Source organism: Schistocerca cancellata, chromosome 3 (assembly GCF_023864275.1).
Source record: "Schistocerca cancellata isolate TAMUIC-IGC-003103 chromosome 3, iqSchCanc2.1, whole genome shotgun sequence".
Classification (NCBI taxonomy): Eukaryota; Metazoa; Arthropoda; class Insecta; order Orthoptera; family Acrididae; genus Schistocerca; species Schistocerca cancellata.
The window spans coordinates 142,675,931-142,697,781 of NC_064628.1; the positions used below are offsets into that span (position 1 = coordinate 142,675,931).

The 21,851-nt window shown below is 42.2% G+C and overlaps 1 protein-coding gene across 1 annotated transcript in view; it reads right to left on the reverse strand.

Annotated features, from left to right (window-relative positions):
* The window catches only part of LOC126176164 (uncharacterized), a 398,525-nt gene extending 377,778 nt beyond the window's left edge, over window positions 1–20,747 (reverse strand). Inside the window, exon 1 of the mRNA XM_049923306.1 lies at window positions 20,606–20,747. The gene's annotated coding sequence lies outside the window, so the exon portion shown is untranslated. The remainder of the gene's footprint in view (window positions 1–20,605) is intronic.
* Between the last annotated feature and the right edge of the window lie 1,104 nt (window positions 20,748–21,851).

Genomic DNA, 21,851 nt, shown 5'->3' on the forward strand with positions numbered 1-21,851 from the left:
GTCTCCGTTTCTTGTTACAGCAGCGAACGGTGAGCGGGAGCAAGGATTGTTGGGTAAGTCGTGAGTGCCCTGTATATGAGATATGAGTAAGATGAAGGAAGCAACATTTAGATGATTTTTCTAGGAACGTATTCTCTTGGAATTACAACAGTGCAGGACTCCGTGACGTATATTACCTCTCCTGTTGTCTCACCCACTGGAATTGTGTGATCAGCCCCTTGATGCTTTCGCTCTTTCTAAACTAACTTATGACTGACTGTATGCTCTATCTGTATTTCCCTCTTATTTATTTCTTCTATCAGTCCGATCTAGTAAGTATCCCAGATGTAGAGCATCCTCAAGTATAGATGAAACCAGAGTTTTTAAGCTACAGTATGCGTTTATTCAATATCTGAAGCTTTTAAACATGTTCAACCTAATTTATTAAAAGACATTATGCAATACGCTAGGAGCTGTATGAAAAACGTTTAATTGCAAGACCTGTAATCAGGAATGTAGCCCTTCTCCAACGGCATGAGATGTGTCCTTCTATACCAAACGCTCAAATAACGGTCTAGTAATTATGTTTACATGCAACTCATCGTATATAGCAAGATGTCGTCCAACATACACGCTGCGGCACACCAAACACAACACGTTCGACCTTAGGTTCCTGTGATTTTCCTTTGGAACTTGACGGCTGTTGTTTATTCGAAAAGACATAGCTACAGCATTTTGATCCACAAATTTGACTTATTGTAAGGAAAGAGAGTAGTAAATTTCAATCTTTTCCCTTCTCAAGATATGTGGTGTTGTTTGAATTAACACGTAATCTTGTATGATGATGAAATACGTTTAGTGTTAGTATAGTGCTGTGATACGTGAAATGTGAATGCTGTATGCCACATCTGGAACTGAGCAGCGGTACCTACCCCACGCAGGGTGTTTTCTTCCTTTTCTACGAACAGGGAGCCACTAACGAAACAAATCAAAGATTGCATTATCAGCATACGATATTCATTTCTTCCGAAGTATATAAGAGGAACGTGGTTACACACTAAAGAGGACGTACAATATCTTGTGCGAAACGAATAGACCGAACTGAACTTCTTGGCCTCGGACGACGCGATGCTTTGCCCTTACCAGCATGTGAACTGTCCCTCCCACGAGAGCAGGTGGGGTTTATGTCTACACGTCTAGTACTCTCAGTTCTTCTTAGTCATGAACGAAAGAGATTACCGCCAGAACTAGCACTTCATTGTTGATAATGAGGCTGAAACTACAGCAGACTGAGGATACAAAGGAAGGAATAAAATTAAAGTCTGTGTTAGGTGTCTAAGATGTCTCTTTCACTGCAGCCGTTCTCCTTATAAACCGAAGATATGAAAAATTCTTGTTCTGCTCTTTTTGACATGTCACCATTGAACTTTAGATATAACTGTTCAGTCTAAAACTCAGGTAAACCTATTACGTCATATAAGTTTGCATAACGACGCCTCGTAAAGTCATTCTCGCTAGAAATTCGCTACTCTCATAAAAACAGGTGTACGCCAGTACTTACATTTTTTTAGTTGTTCCGTTGACTATGTCTAAACAGAACTCAGTCAACGATGCTGATATACATAAGTGTGTTGGAAAGTAGTGGCTACGGGGTCCGTTAAGAAATGTCGACAAATTCTTGTACAAACTGTAGGAATTAATTTAGAGTTCTTTGCTTCAATCTTTTGCCAATTTCCTATAAGAGAAACGGCAAAACAGGAACTTCACTGTTCTTATACAGCGATGCGATACAAGATTCCAGAAAGGCTTCAGCGAAAGCAAAGCAGTCCCTGCGTATTTGTGAGAAATATTCGAGAGCTCATGAATACAAACGGAATCACTAATTCTACATGATGCTGCATGTAACAATATGTTAATATTACCCTATTAACTGTATCTATACTAATAAGGAATTGTAAAATCCTTGTCCCTCTATGTCTGTATACGATCACGCTCAATTCCAAAACTACTACACGAATTTTAGTATGGTACTCGCACATAACTTAAGAGAGAGGGGCGGGGGGAGGCGTAGATAGACGAACAAACATAAGTTGAGGAGATGGACAAAGAGGAGGCGTAGCAGATGAACAGAAAGAGGGGGATTAGCAGATGAACAGAGAGAACGGGTGGGGAAGACGGAGAGAGAGATTTGGGGGGAAGGGGGGGGGGGGGAATGGAGAGAAACCGGGGCAGAGGGAATTGACAGGGAGAGAGAGGGAAAGTGCAGACTGAGTAATAGAACTGAAATAAGTGTGGTATACATTTACAGACAAACAAATTATTACAATTTCAGATAAATGAGATTATATATTCAAAAGAAAGAGCTCCACAAATTGAGCAAGTCAATAACGCATTTGTCCACCTGTGGCCTTTATACAAGGCAGTTATTCGGCGGCTTGGCACTGATTGACAGACTTGCTGGATGTCCTACTGTGGGATACAGTGCCTATTTCCGTCCACTTGACACCTTAGATCACCTACATCACTTGCTGGTAGGAGGTTTTGCTCATAATGCCCCAAACGTTCTCAATTGGAGAGAGATTCAGAGACCTTGCTGGCCAAGGTAGGATTTGGCAAGCACGAAGAGAAGCAGTAGAAACTATCTCCGTGTGCTGGTGAGCATTATCTTGCTGAAATGTGAGCCCAGGTTAGCTTGCCACGAAGGGTAACTAAACGGGGCATACACTATCGTCGATACTGTCGATGTAACGCTGTGCTGTAAGGCTGGCAACTAAAGGGGTCCTCCTACGAAAAGACATGGGACACTAGATCACCAGTCATAGTTATCGGACCATGAGGCGGTTGGTATCCCACCGCTGTTCGTAGTGTCTCTAGACATGTCTTCGGCCTGGAATCTCAATGACGACTAGATTTGTCTTCAGTGATGAGTCCCGCTTCCAATTGGATCCCGTTGACCAGAGAAGACTTGTCTGGAGACGCTCAAGACAGCTGTGCGATAACAGCCTGACTGTCGCCCCCTATTGGACCGACAACCAAGAGTGATGGTCTGTAGTGCCTTTTCTTTTATGACAGAACCCCTTTCATTGTTATACGCGGTATGCTTTGTAGCACAGCGGTAAGTCGACCATATCCTATGACCTTGTTTGTTGCCCTTCATGACAAGTTATCCAGGGCTTTCATTGCAGCAACACACGGTGATAGTTTGTAGTGCTTGTCTTCAAGGTTGTCAAACCTTACCAGGGCCAGTAAGGTCGCCGGTCACTCATCACTCTTCACTTGATAACGCTGTAAACATTAAGGGCTGGGATCTCCAACTATATCGCGATTTTGATTATGTAAAGCGACAACTGCACAGGAGTTAGCAAGATAGCCCCCAGGTGGACATCCGACAATACTATCAATCAGTGCCAATCCGAATAACTGCTTGGATAACGGCCAGTGGTGGATCAATCTGTTATTGACTTGCAGAATTAGTGAAGCTTTTTCTCTTGAATAAGTCATCCGATTTCTCTGTTATTTTAATAATCTACTTGTTTGTACATGAACATCACATCTACTTCATTCTGTACCATTCGGACAATTTCTTCGCGATACGTTCTTTTTTTGTCTTAGAGTGTATATACCAGAGCAACTCCCGGTACGCAACTAGTTTCAAGGCAAATTTGCACTAAGCGCAGGAATGACTTACACTATCGTAAACAGTAATTTGTGTTATGGGAAAGGAAACCTGGTTGTTTGGTTGTTAAGGGATAGGTTTATCGAACAGAGAACGTGGAAAGCGAGAATTAGGTGCCGGAATGTATTAGTGTACAGGGTGAATCACCTGACTCTTGCACCGCAAATATTGAGAAAATAAAAAATGCTGTTACTGTGCGGTTTTAATAGACTGGATTGGTAGACAGAGGCTCTTATTGTTAGCTGATCAACAGATTTTAATAATACTAATACAGGGCATTTTTATCAAGACATACACTTTTCAAATGGAACAATGAGTATTTTCATTTACAGCCCAAAAGTAGCGTAAATCAGAATGTCAGTGGTGTTCCTTACAGGATTCTAGTGCGAGTCGTTTATGAGACATCTTGTTTTGAGAAGTTCACACAGCGATACTTGTACAATACCTGTGATATCAAACCTAAAGAACAACACTAATTATGTGTAGTCGGGCCAATAATGAGACACTGATCTTCGCAGGTGGAATTCTGAAACATCCCCGGCAGCGGCAATACACCCTTCCAGTGTGGTATGGAACGACTGCTACAGATATGTTAGCATTTCAGCGGAGATGTCTGAGCAGTTTGCCGTAGTATGTCGTTATACAGCTTCGGGTGCAGTTTACATGTCTTCGCAGACTATGTATTTCAGCTTTCCCCGTAGAAAAAAAAGGCTACAGGCGTCAAATCCGGGGAACAGAGTGGCCAAAGTACAGGTCCTATACGTCCGATCCAACGATTTGGGTAATTCGTGTGGACTAGCAGTAATAATTCACGCACTGAGGGCTGGACTGCAATAGTATTGGTACGACAGGTTCTTCCTAGTGAGCAGAGAAACGTCCTCTGGCATCAGTGGAAGATGATCTGTTAGGAGGCTGCGATACTGTGCGTGATGAATGTTGCAGCTATGAAAAAAGCGTCTTTGAGCTGAAGGTTCCCTATAACGCACCACCAGTTTGTCTCCATGGACACCGACATTCCGCCTGACTAAGCCAATGGGGACTGTCAACAGACCAATTACGAAACAAGTTACGTTATACATCTGGAGTGTCTTAATGCCCATATACAGAAATCAACACGAGTGTCATAATCGTTTCCATGTAGTTCTTCAAGAGAGACGTGTGACAGTGATGTAGTCCATGTCGATGGAGGATGTGTAGGACAGTTGTCTGACTGATGCTGTAAGGCGTCCGATCTTATGGACTTCTTAGAGTAAGTAATTAGAACAGCACCTCTATTTTAATTTCGATAAGAGATCGCTTACAAGTTGTTTAGATCATTGACGTTTGTGGGCAGAGAAGATGATGTTATTAATCGTTTCTATTACATGCTGAGGGGAACAGGCAGTCAGAATACGCCGAATGTTTTTGCTGAGAAACCACAGGAAACGAAGACAGGCATTGTGAACTAGAGGGCCTCTCCTCTATGCGTGAAACGAACGGCACAGCGTTTCTGAACGGGCTTCTTCCATGTGGTGTCGTTGTGGGGCGGTCGCATTTTGGAAGCAGTGGCACAGCGGAGGATGCAGGCCCGCCGGCTAAAAGCCGGCTCTTAGCAGTACGCCTTTGTACGAGCTCGGGCCGTAGAGCCGTGGGCCGTGGGCCGTGGAGCTCCGGTCCAGCTGCAGTCCAAAGTTCACAGTTTTTTTTTCCATTTATTTAAAAGGCAGGAGTAGGAGTCTTGCTGGAATTTTCCACTCAACTGCGAGTCTGAGCCTTTCCCGTGAGCGGAGACGACGTTTTACTTTGTACGACATTTTGTTCACAATAGAGAAGCACCTAGACAGCCATTAGCTATCGAGTAGATGTACCAGCGCATCTCTAAGAGCTGTATATTTGTCACTATGTAAGCATAGTGGGGTAATTAAGAAGCTCTAAGAGCAGTTGGATATTTAAAGTGCTCCATTTTCTCGCGTGCTCGTAATGAGACATTGGGTTGGCACTAAAGCCGTCGGCACACGGACCGTGCATCCGAACGTTGAGCGTTGAGCGTACCAGGTTTCTTACGTCATAGCGTGGAATAGCACGCTCGTGAGTGTTTCCACACGTGCAGAGCAATATCTGGCATGTCAAATACTCTGAGCGTGCGTCTGAGCGTTGACCAATGAGATGGCACAACGCCACCTGCGTCACAAGCACGCCGTCTCCCTACAGTACAGAGTTGTGAGGTGCCATATTGGAATTCATTTCAAGCCTATATGTATATATGCCGTCTCTGAGCACCAGCAAATTGAAAATCACTGGAAAACCCGTTGTGAACTGTGTGATTCGTTCCAATAAAATAATGAGAAACATCATATTCGTGGCAAAAGAATTACTGTAACTTCCGTTTTATGAGAGTAGGCTATTTGAATGCAGCGACACACTGCAGACCCATCCAAAATGCATTGTTCTTGATACAATTTGTTATAATTATATTTCGATTAGTAACATACCTACGAATAAGGTTTTCAGCAACGGGTTATGTAAATGTTTAGGTGCGAAGGGCGTGATGTTGGTTTAGCGTAATGAGCAGCGTCACAGTCCTGTATAGAATTGTTTGGTGGGGCGGAGGTTTGCGTCTTGATCCTTCCAGCTTTTTTCCTGACATTCTCGTTTTTAATAGGTTCTGATAATTTATTATTAGTTTAATATACGTATATACTATAATATCTGATGTTATGTAAATATAAGTTCACCTTTTTTGTGGGGTGACTTTGTTCGATTGGCTTAATCTACAGGACATCTTGCGCTACTTGTATAAAGAAATTTTGCTCCTTTTCCTTTTACGTTTCATAATTCACATGTTGCAAAGATTCTGCTACTGCGTAGGAACAGTGATCAAGTAAAACTGACCTTGGAGCTTTACTAATATGTGGGAATGATGAAATAATGTTTATCTTATGCGCAGAAGTATTCCAAATTTGTAACGCACTGTTTCTAATGGAACTTTTATGAACCTGTGTCCTTATTGATTGGACATGGTACTTTCCTTTTCGTAGACGATGGAGGAAATGTGCGTTTTAATAGAGCTAATGTGGGAATTTTAGGCGCTCCCCTTGGGCAAACTTTGTGATTTACGAACTAGAAACATCCCTCAACTGTCGCTGGAGTGCGTTGCGATCGCGTATACCACGTTGGGGCCCACGTACCGTATGCACAAGTCGCATCGTTCCTGAGCGTTCAGCAGCACGTTGAACTGGGCGCGCTCAACGTTAACGTTCGACAGCATGGTCCGTGTGCCGACTAGAGATGGGGGATCCGCTCTTGAACTAATGCATAGAGTTGCATCTTTCAAAGGAGTGAACAATCAGTGATTCAGAAAAAAAGAACGGTAGCTCCAAACGTTTCCCACGGCAGAGAGAGAGAGAGAGAGAGAGAGAGAGAGAGAGAGAGACGGAGCATATCAGCAGCGCCTCTGCTGGTCAGAGCACAGTGCACGCCACACAACACAGCCAGCGCCGGCCTCTGCCCTACTTCTACCTTGGCTGCCTGCATTGTGCAGTGCCCCATTGGATTTTGTGTTTCACATATGCCGTACCGTCTCTGTGCGTCGTCTGCCGCCTGCAGTGTCTGGCGCAGCGTAACTTCGCATCGCACTCTGTTGGCGATCGTTTCAGTCGCACGTCCTGCCCTCTGGGCAGTTGATGCGAGCAACAGAACAGAGAGCCACCTAGCGGATAACATAGGAACTACTTGCAACAACCTGCTCGCAAGGGAACGGACGATTTGTCTCGGAGCGGGTGAGTTCACCACTCCCCCCCACCCTCGGAACTCGCCCGCTCAACGCTCGCCCCACCGTCTCGACTCTAGCCAGAGCGTTGAGAAAAGCGATTCAGGTGTCACTCTGGTCTCTGCTGTCTCAGCTCACGCAGTAATACAGCTCGCGGCTCGACCTGCTCGACTCAGCGCCTCTGCATCGGAGTTCGTCTCTACTGGATATTGTTCTTCTTAGTAATACCGCTATGTATATTACATTATTATGTTATGTATACATCAATTGTTTTTATGTTATTTTTCTTTGTTTAAACTGATTAGATTAGGTTCCTGACGACTCCTCTTACTATAGGATTTTTATTATGGACACTCGAATTTACGCTTTAATTACAAGCGAACCGATAAATGTATCGCAAAATGTGATACACCAATATTTTCCTTGTTTTATTCTGCGTAAGGCTATATGCAGCACTTTCGTTTTACAGTCAAATTTATATTTTTTTTTCTTATTCTGGTACGGATTTTGCGATTTTAGGCGTCTTCGGAAGGAAACGTTCACTTTAAAAATATATGGCTTGCGATGTATTTGTATGAGGTTAATGAAATTTTAATACATTATAGCCAAATATATTGTTAATGTAAATCTCAAGTTACAACATTTTCCGATCACCGAAAGAAACCACGATAGTGCAAAATAAATCAATAATCCAAAACTTTGTCATATCGTGGAAATTTCAATAAACAATACAAATTTCTTACTCATTATCTGTGTTACTTCAAAACAGGATCAAATAAGATCAAAATACAGGTATAGTACTGGAATAAACCAAGTTTAAAGGGCAATGTGCCTTCCATTTATTTTCTATTGTAAATGAGTGGTGAGTCATGAGAAAGAGCTAATTCATTTCAGGGAGTGAACAGTTCTGATCCAATCTCTGAAAAGAACAGTTTTGCCCATCTCTAGTGCCGACAGCTTAAGCACTACGGGACTTAACATCTGAGGTCATCAGTCCCCTAGACTTAGAAATACTTAAACCTAACTAACATCACACACATCACACACATCCATGCCTAAGGTAGGATTCGTACCTGCGACCGTAGCAGCAGCGCGGTTCCGGAATGCAGCTCCTAGAACCGCTAGGTCACAAGGGCCGGCGACACTGTGTACATCTGGCCAGTAGTTAAGCAGGTGATCTCAATTTCACACGGTACGATACCAGGGCTGTTCAAAGAGAGAAGTATAAGGGAATTCAAATGAAACCCGGTCATTAGTGTAAAGTAACGGTAACGATTTTACTAACTCGAAAATGTAGTTGAACACAGTACACATACTCGAAAATAGTCGCCAAAACTGTTGGCACATTTATCCCATTGCGACACTAGCCGGTCGATTCCATCCTTGAATAAGGTGTTAGGGTGCTGCCGGATCCAGGCCTGGACCCAGTCACAGACTTCGATGTCCGCGAATAGCTTGTATTAGAGATCCAAACACACGAAAGTCACACGGTGAGAGGTCGCGACTGAACGGTGTATGTTCCAGCGTTTCCCACCGAAACTGCTGCAACGTCGTCTTCACCGCACTGGCTGTGTGGGGGCAGGCATTATCATGCAGGAGGATAACAACAGCGAACAACATACCTCGGCGTTTCGGCTTGATGGCTCGTCTAAGGTTTTGGAAAGTGGCTTGGTAACGCTGGGAATTGATGCTGGTCCCCGTTTCAGGAACTAGACAAGCACTGGGCCCTTGTGGTCAAATAAGGACATCATGAACTTACCAGACCTGGTGTACACGGACTTTGATTTCTTTGGAGGTGGTGAAGTCACATGTTTCCACTGCTTGCTCTGACGCTTGCTTTCTGGTTCAAAATTGTGACATCATGTTTCGTCATCTGTGATAATAAGCCACAGAAAGCCGGATTCGTCCTCATGATAACGTTGAAGATGATTCAAAGATAGTGCGCTGTTCGGCGATCTGTTGGTAGGGAACCCACTGCGCACAGTTCAAGTGCTGGTGCATTATGGTGTGGATGGTGCCGACGCTAATAGCCATTAACCGATGGATCTCGTCCAGGTTATTTCGCGGTTGTCCAAGACTAAAGCATCCACTTCCGCAAAAATTTCCGGTGTGATGACACGATGAGACTGTACAGGACGAGCATCGTCCTCCAATGACTCGCGGCTCTCAAGGAATCGTTTGCTCCAGTCCTCAACATTTGAACGACTCAGACACCTCCGCCGTGAAAACTCGAATCACTCCTGGTTGTTCCTGCTGACTCGCCTGCATACTCTGTAGTGGACGATAACTTGTGTGACCACCGCCTCTTCAGAGTGAAAGCATACTGGCGCCTTGCAACATTAAACGGTGCTCACGCGTCAGTCTTTCTACCAACATATGGCGTCACCATACCAGCACTTAAGTGGCGCCACCTTACGTGTAAGGCAAAGGTAGATGCACTGACCAGGATTCATTTGAATGACAATATTAGTTCAAGTGAGTAGGCAGGTTTCAGAGCTACAGCGAGCGTCTACCGACGGTGGGGGAGCCTCAGTCAGTCAGTCAGTAGCAGTCGCTTTCACTGTCGTTTTGGATATGGTGATACCGCAGCTCGGCAGAATATAGGACCTTAATCCACGAAATGTGTTGAGTTCGATGCCATTATGCTGTGTTAAAATGATGTCAGATTCATTTGGGAATTGGTTAATTTTCTTGATATATCTTCACCACATCCTTTTTTGTCAGTATTTAGTTAGACCGCGTTGCGGAATTTATTTAAGAGGGAAACAAGTTCAATACCATTCCAGACTCAGAGCGATTGTTATGAATAGTGGGTATTCTTGTCAATGCTAACGGTTCATTGAAAAAAAGGGTTCACAGTGAATTTTATGTATATTCATATACAAATACTTTTTTTTCTCTTTATAATTTTCCATCATCGCTTCCAATGCCATTTCTTCATGCGATTGCGTGGGAGCAAAATATACGGTTCAACTGCAACAGCAACAGAACATAAATACCTCCCTCTTCTATCGTCACTTGATTCCTTCTGTTGCGTTGTCCAGGTGTTACGCTACTAGTTTCACTTGAAGAAGGTGACAAATAATTTCCGAGATAGGTGACGTCTGTTGCGATATTTTGCCTCATATACCGTTTTTTATTCAGTCCTCTGACTGGTTTGATGCGGTCCGCCATGAATTCGTCTCAGGGTACCACTTCCAACCTACGTCCTCAATTATCTGCCGGGTGTATTTCAATCTCTATCTTTTTCTACAGGTTTTTCCCTCCGTAGCTCCCTCTACAAACATGGAAATTATTCTATGGTGTCTTAACAGATGTCGTGTCATCATGTCCCTCCTTCTTTTCAGTGTTTTCATTATATTGCTTTCTTCTCCGATTCTGCGCACAACCCTCTCATTCCTTATGAGTCCACCTAATTTTTGACATTCGTATATAGCATCACAACTGAAATGTTTCTATTCTCCTCTGTTATAGTTTGTCCACAGTCCATGTTACACTGCAATGATGTGCTCCTAATCTAAATTCTCAGAAATTTATTCGTCAAATTAAGGTATGTGTTTGATACTAGTAGATTTCTGTAGGTCTGGAGTGCCATTTTTACCTGTGCTAGATCACTTTTCATGTTCTCCTTGTTCCGACGATCCTGTGATTCTTCTTCACTTTCACTGAGTATTAAGATGTCATCAGCGAACGTTAACATTGATATCCTTCCATCTTCAATTTTTATCCAAAGCTTGAGCTTTTGTTTTATTGCCGTCATTACTGGCAGAAGTAAAGCTGTGAGACCGGGCGTGAGTCGTGCTTCGGTAGCTAAGATGGTAGAGCACTTGCCCGCGAAAGGCAAAGGTCCCGAGTTCGAGTCTCGGTCGGGCACACAGTTTTAATCTGCCAGGAAGTTTCATATCAGCGCACACTCCGCTGCAGAGTGAAAATCTCATTCTGCCGTCATTACATCTTGGATGCATAGTTTGAGCGGTTAGGCGAAAGACCACATCCATGACCTACACCCATTTTAATCCGAGCACTTCTTTCTTGGTCTCTCACTCTTATTACTCCTCCTTGGGTCCTGTACGTGTTGCATATTACCCGCCTCTCACTGTAGTTTACCCCTGTTTTTCTCAGAATATTGAAAATCTGCACCATTTGACATCGTCGAACTCTTTTTTCAGGTCGACAAATCTTTTGAACGCATCTCCATTTTTCTCTAATCTTGCTTCCGTTATCAATCCAACGTCGTAGCTGCCTCTATAGTGTGTTTAACTTTTTCTAAATCCAAACTGATGGTCATCTAGCATAGCTCTAATCCCGAGTAATTACCTTGGGAAGGGAATGAAGTCCAAAATGAACACTGGCCACTTCACAAAGCCGACATGGTGAAGGGTCCACACCCATTGGTAATGTGGTAGGTAGCGTGAAGTTAAGTTGCCGGAGCAGTACCTGAGAGGGAATTGTGGGAGGTGACAGAGAAGAAGGGCTCACCAATTACTGGCGATCAAGGGAGACATCGAAGAAGAGGGCATAGGATGTATCCGCTATGGAGAATGTCACGCCAGCATGACCGTGGTACTACTGCTTAGAGCCTTTCCACTGGGCTATTGTAAAAGGTGCCAGAGGCCAAACGTATTGCACACAGGTGGGATATAATGAGACGGCTTCATAGATGAAACACCCATAGTCAGTTTCGAAAGGACAAGGAATAGGTACCAATGGAGGAGGGTGGTCCTATCCGCTCCCCAGGAACTACCACATAGGGCACGTAGGACACTGAGGGACCGTGTACAGCATGTGGTCAGTTAAGACACGTAGCTGGACCAAGAAAGTTTTCTGTCAAGCAAAAGCTCTAGGAATTTCGTAGTGCCACAAAGAAAGAACAACAGGCCCAAGATATAAAGGTGGTGGAAGAAACCTATTGCGCCGCCAGATAGTTTTGTCAGTGGAAAAGAGAAAGCCACTCTCGATTCTCCGCGACTAAAGACGATCGACACGTCGTTGAAGACGCCGCTCAAAAAGACAAGTCCATGGAGAACTGCAATAGATCGCCAAATCGTTTACGAAAAGCGAGCCGAAGATAGCTGGCAGGAGACAGGCTGTAATAGGCTTAATGGCTATAGCAAAGAGAACAGAGCCTTGAGGCACACTGTTCTCGTGGATAAAGGTGTCCGATAAGACCGAACCCACACATACCTTGAAAACTCTTTTTTTTTTAAATTCCTGAAGGCAATGAGACAGGCGGCCGCAAAATCATATGTGCGTTGCATATAGAGTTCGGAGGATACCAGCCCCCAGCTGGTATCGTAGGCTTAACTCCAAATCAATAAACATGGTCACAGTCTGGTATTTCCGCAGAAAACCATTAATTACATGGGGTAACAAAATGAGGAGATGGTGAATGAACTGCGTAACGGTGCCCTCATAATCCACATTATTCAGTGGTGTGCAGACTGTAAGAGTCGAGCCACCACATCAGCCATCCATGAATCGCACGTTCCATCACCTTGCATACACGGCTGAGATATAAATGTGGCGGTAGCTAGAAGGAAGATGTTGATACTTGCTGGGCTTCGGTTTGTCTGTGAGAGTGGCTTCACACCAGCGTCTGGGAAACATGCCCTGCCCAAATGGGATTGTATGTATAAAGGAGAAAGTGCTTTCCTGGAAGCGAAAGATGCTGCAACGTCAGAATGTGAACATTGGCCAGCCCTTGGGCAAAAGATGGGGATGAAGTGAGAGCATGGTCTAGTTCCTCATTGTAAAGGCTGCATTGTAACATTGACCATCGTGAACATTCCACTCGTGCTGGAGGGAGGAAGGAAGGTTTATGGTTGGTGGAGCTCGAAATATCCGCAAAACAGTGGAATAAGGCGTTGTAGATAACAATAGGGTCGACAATGACAGCATCATCTATGTTCAAGCCTGCAGTTAGGGAGTGCACAGCTCTTGACTTAGTAGTTACTGTTACTGCCTCTGGATCACAGAGTCCTGTGTTCGTTCCCGGCTTTCTTTCTAACGTCTATGATTGCCCTTTTTAGAGATGTTCATTCCTCTACACATGAACTTGCTAGTAACCTATTCCTTATTGCAGTATCTATTTACTTAGAGAACTATAAGTTTATCTCTTCATTCGTTTGTACTTCTGTATCTCGTTTCTTTGTGTGTTGATTCATCCTGACTAGACACTCGAACTTCAGCCTAATAATCAGCACTACTAACTTGTGATACGAATCTATATCCGCTCCTGAGAACGCCTTACAATCCAGTATCTTGATTTCGGAGTCTCGGTTTGACAGTGGTGTAATGTAACTGAAATCTTCCTGCATCTCCTGGTCTTTTCAAACTATACCTTATGTGATTTTGGGGTGGAGTATTCACTATTACTAGCTGAAATATATTGCACAATTCAATTGCACTTTTTCCTCTCTCGTTCCTAGTACCAAGTCCGTATTCTCCTGCAACCCTTTCTTCTACTCCTTCCCCTACAACCACATTCCAGTCTCTCACGACTATTAGATTTCCATCTCCGTTATGAACTGAATTATCATTTATTGTTTCCATATACTTTATTTCTTTACCTTCAGCTTGCGACGTCAAAATGTATACCTGAATAACATTATGACTAAACTGTTCACAGCAGTATACTCTCTGCCCTATCTTCCCATTCGCAACGAGTCCAACTCCCGTTATAAGATTTTCTGCTGCTTTGATGTTACCAGAAACCCTTGTCTTCTTTCCATTTCACTTCCCTGTCCTCCACTACACATAGACTAAACCTTGGCATTTTCTGTTTCAGAATTTCTAGCTTCCGTATCATTCTCAAAGTTATAACACTCCACACCCAGACTCATAGAACTTTATCCTTTCATTACTTACTTTTTCTCTTGTTCACCTCCACCTTGGAAGCCCCTCCCGGAGATGGGGACTACATCGGAATCTTTCGCCAATGGAGAGTTCATCATGATACTTCTTCAGTTACAGGCCACATATCCTGTGGCGACACGTCATGTATCTTTAGGGCAGTGGTTTCCATTGGTTTATGCATCCTCATGCCGTTGATCATTGCTAATTCTTCCACATTTACAGGGAGTTTCCTACCCCAAGAGCAAAGGAGTTCTCTAAACATCTGTCCACTCTCTCTTTCACAAACTCGTTAGCAGACTGTGGGTGACATCTTCTGCCACAAATATGCAGCCACAGTTTCTGATGATTTTTGTTCAAAATTTCAGCAGTGGCAGTGTTCGAACCCAGAAGCTAAGTCGTTTTGATTACTACTCAAAGACACCACGCCTACACCATGGGTGCACCACTGCATACCTCAATTTTTTCGAGTCGTCTGTCACCTGACTACTTTAATGCTGCCCCCCCCCCCCCCCCCCAACAGTTCCTATTCTCTACCGACTTTTCATCTCAGAGTAGCACTTTCAAAATACATCAATTATTTGCTCGATATATTCCAATCTCTGTCTTCCTCTAAAGATTTTATCTTCTGCAGCTGGCCGGCCGGAGTGACCGAGCGGTTCTAGGCGCTACAGTATGGAACCGCGCGACCGCTACTGTCGCAGGTTCGTATCCTGCCTCGGGCAGGGATGTGATTGATGTCCTTAGCTTAGTTAGGTTTAAGTAGTTCTAAGTTCTAGGGGACTGATGACCTCAGAAGTTAAGTCCCATAGTGCTCAGAGCCATTCTTCTACAGCTCCCTCTGTTACCATTGTAGTTATTCCCTGATGTCTTAACAGATATACTGTCACACTGTCCCTTCTTATTGTCAGTGTTTTCTATATATTCGTTTCCTCTCCAATTCTGCGCAGAACTTCCTCAAACCTTATCAGTCCACCTAATTTTCTATATCAGTCTGTAGCACCACATCTCAAATGCTTCGATTCTCTTCTGCTCCGCTTTTCCCACAGTCCATGCTTCACTACCATACAATCCTGTGCTCCAGATGTACATACTCAGAAATTTCTTCCTGATATTAAGGCCTACGTTTGATACTAGTAGACTTCTCTTGGAGAGGAGCGCCCCCTTTGCCAGTTGTGGTCTGCTTTTGATGTCATATTTGCTCCATCCACCTGTGATTATTCTGCTACCTAGGTAGCAGAATTCCTGAACTTCATCTGCTTCGTCACCGCCAGTCCTGACGCTAAGATTCTCGCTGTTCTCATTTCTTCTTATTCCCTTTACTTTCGGCGTTCTTTGATTTGTTCTCAGTCGGTATCTTGTACTCATTACACTGTTCATTCCATTCAACAGATCATGTAACTCATATTCAATTTCACTGTGGAAGGCAGTATCATCAGCTAATCGTATCATTTATATCCTGTCATGTTTAATTTTAATTGCACTCCTGAATCCTGAACGTTACTTTTATTTCCATCATTGCTTCTCCGATGGAACAGCATGGGCGAAATGCTGCACCTAGTGTTACACTCTTTCATGCCTCTTATTATTCCCTCTTGGCTCTTGTACATGTTTCATATTACCTGTCTCTCCGTAGAGCGTACACCTAATTTATTCAGAATTTCGAACGTCTAGCGCCTTCTTACAGTGTCGAACACTTTTTCCAGGTCGACAAACCCCACGAACGTGTATTTGTCTTTAGGCTTGCGTCCGTTATCAACCTCAACGTGACAACGGAATTTCAGTTGCCTTCACCTTTCCTAAAGCCAAACAGCTCGCCATCTAACATATAATCAGTTTTCTTTTCTATTCTTCTGTGTATTATTTTTGTCATCAACTTCGATGCATGAGCCGTTAACTCGACTGTGCGATACCTGTCAGCTCTTGCAGTCTTTGGAACTGTGTGGATGATATTTTCCGAAAGTCGGATAGTATATCGCCAGATTCATACATTCTACACACCAACGTGTATACTCGTCTTGTTTCCATTTTCCCCAATGGTTTTAGAAATTTTGATGGAGTGTTACCTATCCCTTCTTCGTTATTCGATCTTAGGTTTTCCAAAGGTCCCTTGAATTCTAATACTAAATCCCCTACCTCTTCTAAATCGACTCCTGTTTCTTCTTCTATCACATCAGACATAATTTCTCCCCCATTTAGGACTTCAATGTAGTCTTTCCACCCATAGGCTTTCTTCTCTGCATTTAACAGTGCAATTCCTATTGCACTCTTAATGTTACTATCCTTGCTTCTACTTTCACCGAATATTATTTTGACTTTCCTCTATGCTGGGTCAGTCCTCGTGACAGTCATATCTTCTTGGATTTCTTCACCTTCATGCAGCCATTTCGTGTTAGCTTCCCTGTACGTCCTATTTACGTCGTTCCTCAGCGACTTTTATTTCTGTATTCCTTAATTCCAATAAACATTTTTGTACTTCCATCTTTCATACATCAGCTGAAGTAATTCTTCTGTTATCCATTGTTCCTTTGCAGTTACCTCTTTGTACATATATTTTTCTTTACAACTTCTGTGACTTCCCTTTTCAGAGATATTCATTTCTCTTAAATTTTACTGCATACTAAGCTGTTCCTTATTGTAGTATCCTCTTCATCCCATAGTACGGTACTTCTATATCCCACTTCTTCGAGTACTGATTCTTCCTGACTAATCGTAAACGTCGGCCGGAGTGGCCGTTCGGTTCTAGGCGCTACAGTCTGGAGACGAGCGACCGCTACGGTCGCAGGTTCGAATCCTCCCTCGGGCATGGATGAGTGTGATGTCCTTAGGTTAGTTAGGTTTAAGTAGTTTTATGTTCTAGGGGACTGATGACCTCAGAACTTAAGTCGCATAGTGCTCAGAGCCATTTGAACCATTTTTTTAATCGTAAACTTTAGCCCACTCTTCATCAACACTACATTGTCATCTGAGTCTATATCTGGTCCTGGGTAAGCGTTACAAATCACCATATGATTTCAGAATCTCTGCCAGACCATGGCGTAATTTAACGGAAATCTTCCATTATCTCCCGTCCTTTTCCAAGAACACTTTCTCCTCGCGTGATTCTTTAACAGAGTTACGTTTCTGACTTGGTAACAGGCATGCGTGGATTGTAGCATTCATACTGCAAACATCTATAGAGCTTGTTGCCACTCAATGTTTATTATAAACATCAGGCACTGTCAATGAAGCACAGTAGGCCAGGCGTGAAAATGAACCTGTGAGGTTCAGAAACACATATCGAAACTGCTGACATAATCATTAATAAACGCTTTAAAAAAGTTAAATGAAGTTTCAGTCCCCTGTCAATTAAATGTTGCAACTGAAGAATAAATGTATTCTTCTTACACTCTCTATACACCATCAGCATGTCTGCATCTTCTGCATTGGTAAATTCTATCGTTCACTCATCGCCAATGCTTGGACTGTCACACACTGACTAGGAAGCCGCTGTGATCTAATGGGAGAGGCAAGCACACTGTAAGCAAGCATAACATATTACCTAGCTGCTAGGCGGGTTGAATGGCACAGACGTGTGTCACTGTGGAAACTTTTCAACATACGGTATCTCATAAACGACTCGCTTTAGAATACTGCAGCTAGCACCACTGCGATTCTACTTTACCCTGTTTTTAGTTTTTTGATGTCAATAGGCATTGTTACTCTTAAAGTGTATCTCTGCACAAAAAATACACTGTATAAGTATTATTACAGTCTGTTGTGTGGCTCACAACACGAGCCCCTGACTACCAAATCATTATGTGAAAAGTCACATCAGCAACACTTTCAGCTTCCGCAGTATTTGCGGTGTAAGTTTTAGTAGATTCACTCTGTATACAGGATTAACTAGAACTTCATAGTGAAAATTTCAGAGGTTTTGAAGGATATTTTCTGAGTACTTGGGTACAACGTACGCGCCATCTCGGGTGATTCGTTATTAATTCGGTTTGTTAGAACAGTTACCTTAATTTCTGTGAAAATATGTGAATAACAATGACGAAACCTGTGATACGCAACAATCAAAATGTACAAAGCACAGAACCGAAATATCCAGCATGTACGCAAAATACTGTGATGTGGTTCTGGTTGCTGCCACAGCAGCTTAGCGTAGCATCGTTTTCCAGCGCTGCCACAGCATTTAGGGAACCTGTAGACAATTTGCATCTGTGTTTGGTCTTCATGGATAAGCTTATTCATATGATTCGTATGGCCGTGTATTGGTGTTAACATAAAGAAACACTTCGGAAAAACGGACTTAAGGTAGAACTAAGTAGTAGTGCATGGAGGCTTGATGGTGAAAAGTGCATTACAGGTGGGAGCAGCAAGTACCGAGAATTAATGCTATAAGTTACTTTCCTAACAAGGCACACAGCTCATACATTGATCTTTTGACTGTTGTGAATACAATTTCAGTTAAATTCAGCTAAAGATAAATAGTGGCTAGGAATATAACGAAATGCCGGAAAGGAATTACTTAGAAAATATCTATAAACCACCTCGGAAATTTTGTCGGTTATGTTCAGGTAAGCCGGAAACCTAAAAAACAAATCAATTGATATGGTATAACATCGCCATTTTCATGTGTTTTACTTATAAATATAAAATTTTGTATAACACAAATATAACATTTGGTTAAAATTTTTCACTTGTATGACCATTTCGTCACAGTGCGTTTTTATAGACAAATATTTCGATTTTCATTAAAGTGATGTTTTTACATCACCGTGATCGAAGCCACTTGCAAGAACAGTCTTTAAAGGAGCATGACGACGTGGTCAGATATCCGGAAAGAATTTAATGAAAATGGCGACGTCCAAAGACTCCTATGCCCGAACTAATATATATATATATATATATATATATATATATATATATATATATATATATATATATATATATTTCCGATGCATTAAGTAGGATGTTGTCAAGTAGTTGAACATAGGAACCGAAAGTCTGAACACAGCACTGTAGGTAAATTTCGTTCTTTTATTTTCCACATAATGTAGGTGAATTCATCACCTGCAAAGAGACTAAATGTAATATTTCAGAGCAAAGCTTACTAGATAATAAGTTGTTTGAACCTACAAAGCAATATCATGATACAGGTTTTAAGACAGTCTGTCTGTTTTTATACTTAGTCCTGATTTTTATGAGTGTTTCACGTTTCTAAGTAAACCAAGTAAACAAGTGTGTGTGTGTATAATTGACAAATGAAAGCAGAATAAAGGGAGAAAGAGGAAAAAAAATCTATGTTGTTTCTGTTTACTTTCCAAAGCAGATAATGGTATCTCATTGTATTCAGCTTCATGGTGATATTTTCCCTATGCACTTCTAACGATGTGTGATGAACTACCAAAAAATAAGATTTTTTTTTCCCTTTTGGATGGCATGTAATTAAACCGTTCTAACAACTTCAATTGTTATCAGAGCCATTTAGTACCATACATGAAAATACACTTTGCATAATTCTATGCACCCACTTATGAGTCGGTATATGCAAAATAACAGATAACAAAGAAACCCAACTGAACGTCTGCGTGTGCCATAGAATTAGTTCTTAAATCATTAATTGCAAACAAAAGAATATTTACACCATGATGTTCAATAGTAACTTATTATTTCGCGTTTGCTTCCAACAGTTAATACTTTTAATTTCATACAAGAATAAATGTGTTTCAAGAACGGTATAGCTATTATTAATGAGAAAGTGACGTAGTTTAGGGTATTTAACAACAGGAGCAAAATTTGGGATCAAATTAACTTATCCATAGATAATTAGTATATTAACAATTCAACACTGTAATTATGTTGCAAGTATTTTGTGGATTTAATCTGCTCTTATTAAACCCACAATGAATCGCGTACATTACCATTTCAGCTTCACCGTTCTCATGTTAATAAGGCGTCTCTCCTTAATCCCCAGAAGGGGTCGTATCTTTGGTAATGGTTGACGAAGTAACTCCAATTCGAAACTAAATGAACAGCTACTGATTTACATCAATTATATGTTCCTATTAAGCTGTCATTGCAGGGCGTGGTGTAATGCTCCATCATATAAAGGTAGAGACGCATAAAATGTTGTTTGTAGAATCCCAAGGGCAAACTTATGCCTCCAACGAGATATACATGGTCGCATACAGCGGTAACTATAGACATTGCATTTCGATTTCAGTTCACAACGGAACTCTATACAAATGTATTGAAAGAACTTCTGTAATTGTTACTTAAATAATAAATTAGAATCTCCTCCGCAAAATTCAAGATTCTATTTAAATTCAGTCATTTGTAACGAGCCTTATGTATAGGCGCACCTGTTAGGGAAAGGTCACTTGAAGGACAGTCGCAGACGGCCGATGCTCTCGCTGCAACGTGCTTTGCTGCTCACCGATTTCCGATGTCCCACCACGAGGTGGGCAGCTCCGCCGATGTCAGAGGCGACAGCTGTTCTCCCAGTGGCAGCGCGACGCACACTGCTTGCCAACAGCTTGCCGGCGCACGGCCGCGTCGGCGGGAGACTGGCTTGGCTCACGCATGCGCGCTTCCATCTGGCGGAGAAATTCTGACGAGTGTTTGTGGCCGTACTGGCGGTCTCGGATTAGGTGACCATGGAGACGGCGGGCTACATATTACTCGCTTTATTTATCGTAGATCGAGATCGACACAGGAATTTTTCACTACTGACAAAAAGTCTTCATATATCTGATATTATCAGAATAGGAAAATTCGATCGTAAGCAGAAAATGAAATAGAGCATTTTAATAATTTTAAAATATAGCTATGAAAGTTTTTATAATTTTCAAAATTTTTTCGATTCATTGCCTGAATCGTATTTAGTATCCAAAACTTTATGAAGCTAAGATCAACTTCTGTAGCGTAACTACCATCGCCAGATGCTGTTACGAGATACAACATTATTCCATCATCCATAATACTCTTGTTTCAAATCTTCAGCTAATGTCATATTCAGCCAGGCTAGCTGTGACAAGAATTGAAATATAGAACCTGTTCAGCGTTGTAAATTATTTTATATAAAGCGAAACGTGTATGTAATTATTATCGTTAAAATCAGTAACTGAGAACAATGATTTATCACATATAGTATCAAACCAGCAGCGTACAACACAGTTGAACTCCAAGAGCATTCTCATTTTGAAATCTTCAGTTAAATTTTTTTATGTACAGCCATGCTGTCAGAGGAATTGAAACAAAGAGCTTGTACAGCCTCGCAAAAGATTTATACATTCAATTCACTATTTTTGTTACAGCCAGTAATACAGTCAGTAACCACAAACAGATTTGTCATGTAAGCTACACTTAAAGTCAAAAGTAAATCATAATTATATACATATTGAAACACGTATGTAACATAGCAGCGATGGTGAGGCACGTTAAAATCTTTGACCAGAGAGCCTATAATCGTAGTTAGTCTGCGCTTGACCGCGCGAGTGTTGCGAGCAGTTGGGCAGTACTCGTCGAGTTGAGCTGTACTCAGTCAGTAGTCGTTGAGAGCAGTTCTGTAGTAGCCGTCATGCAGAGCAGTCGGTCAGTAGTAGCAGC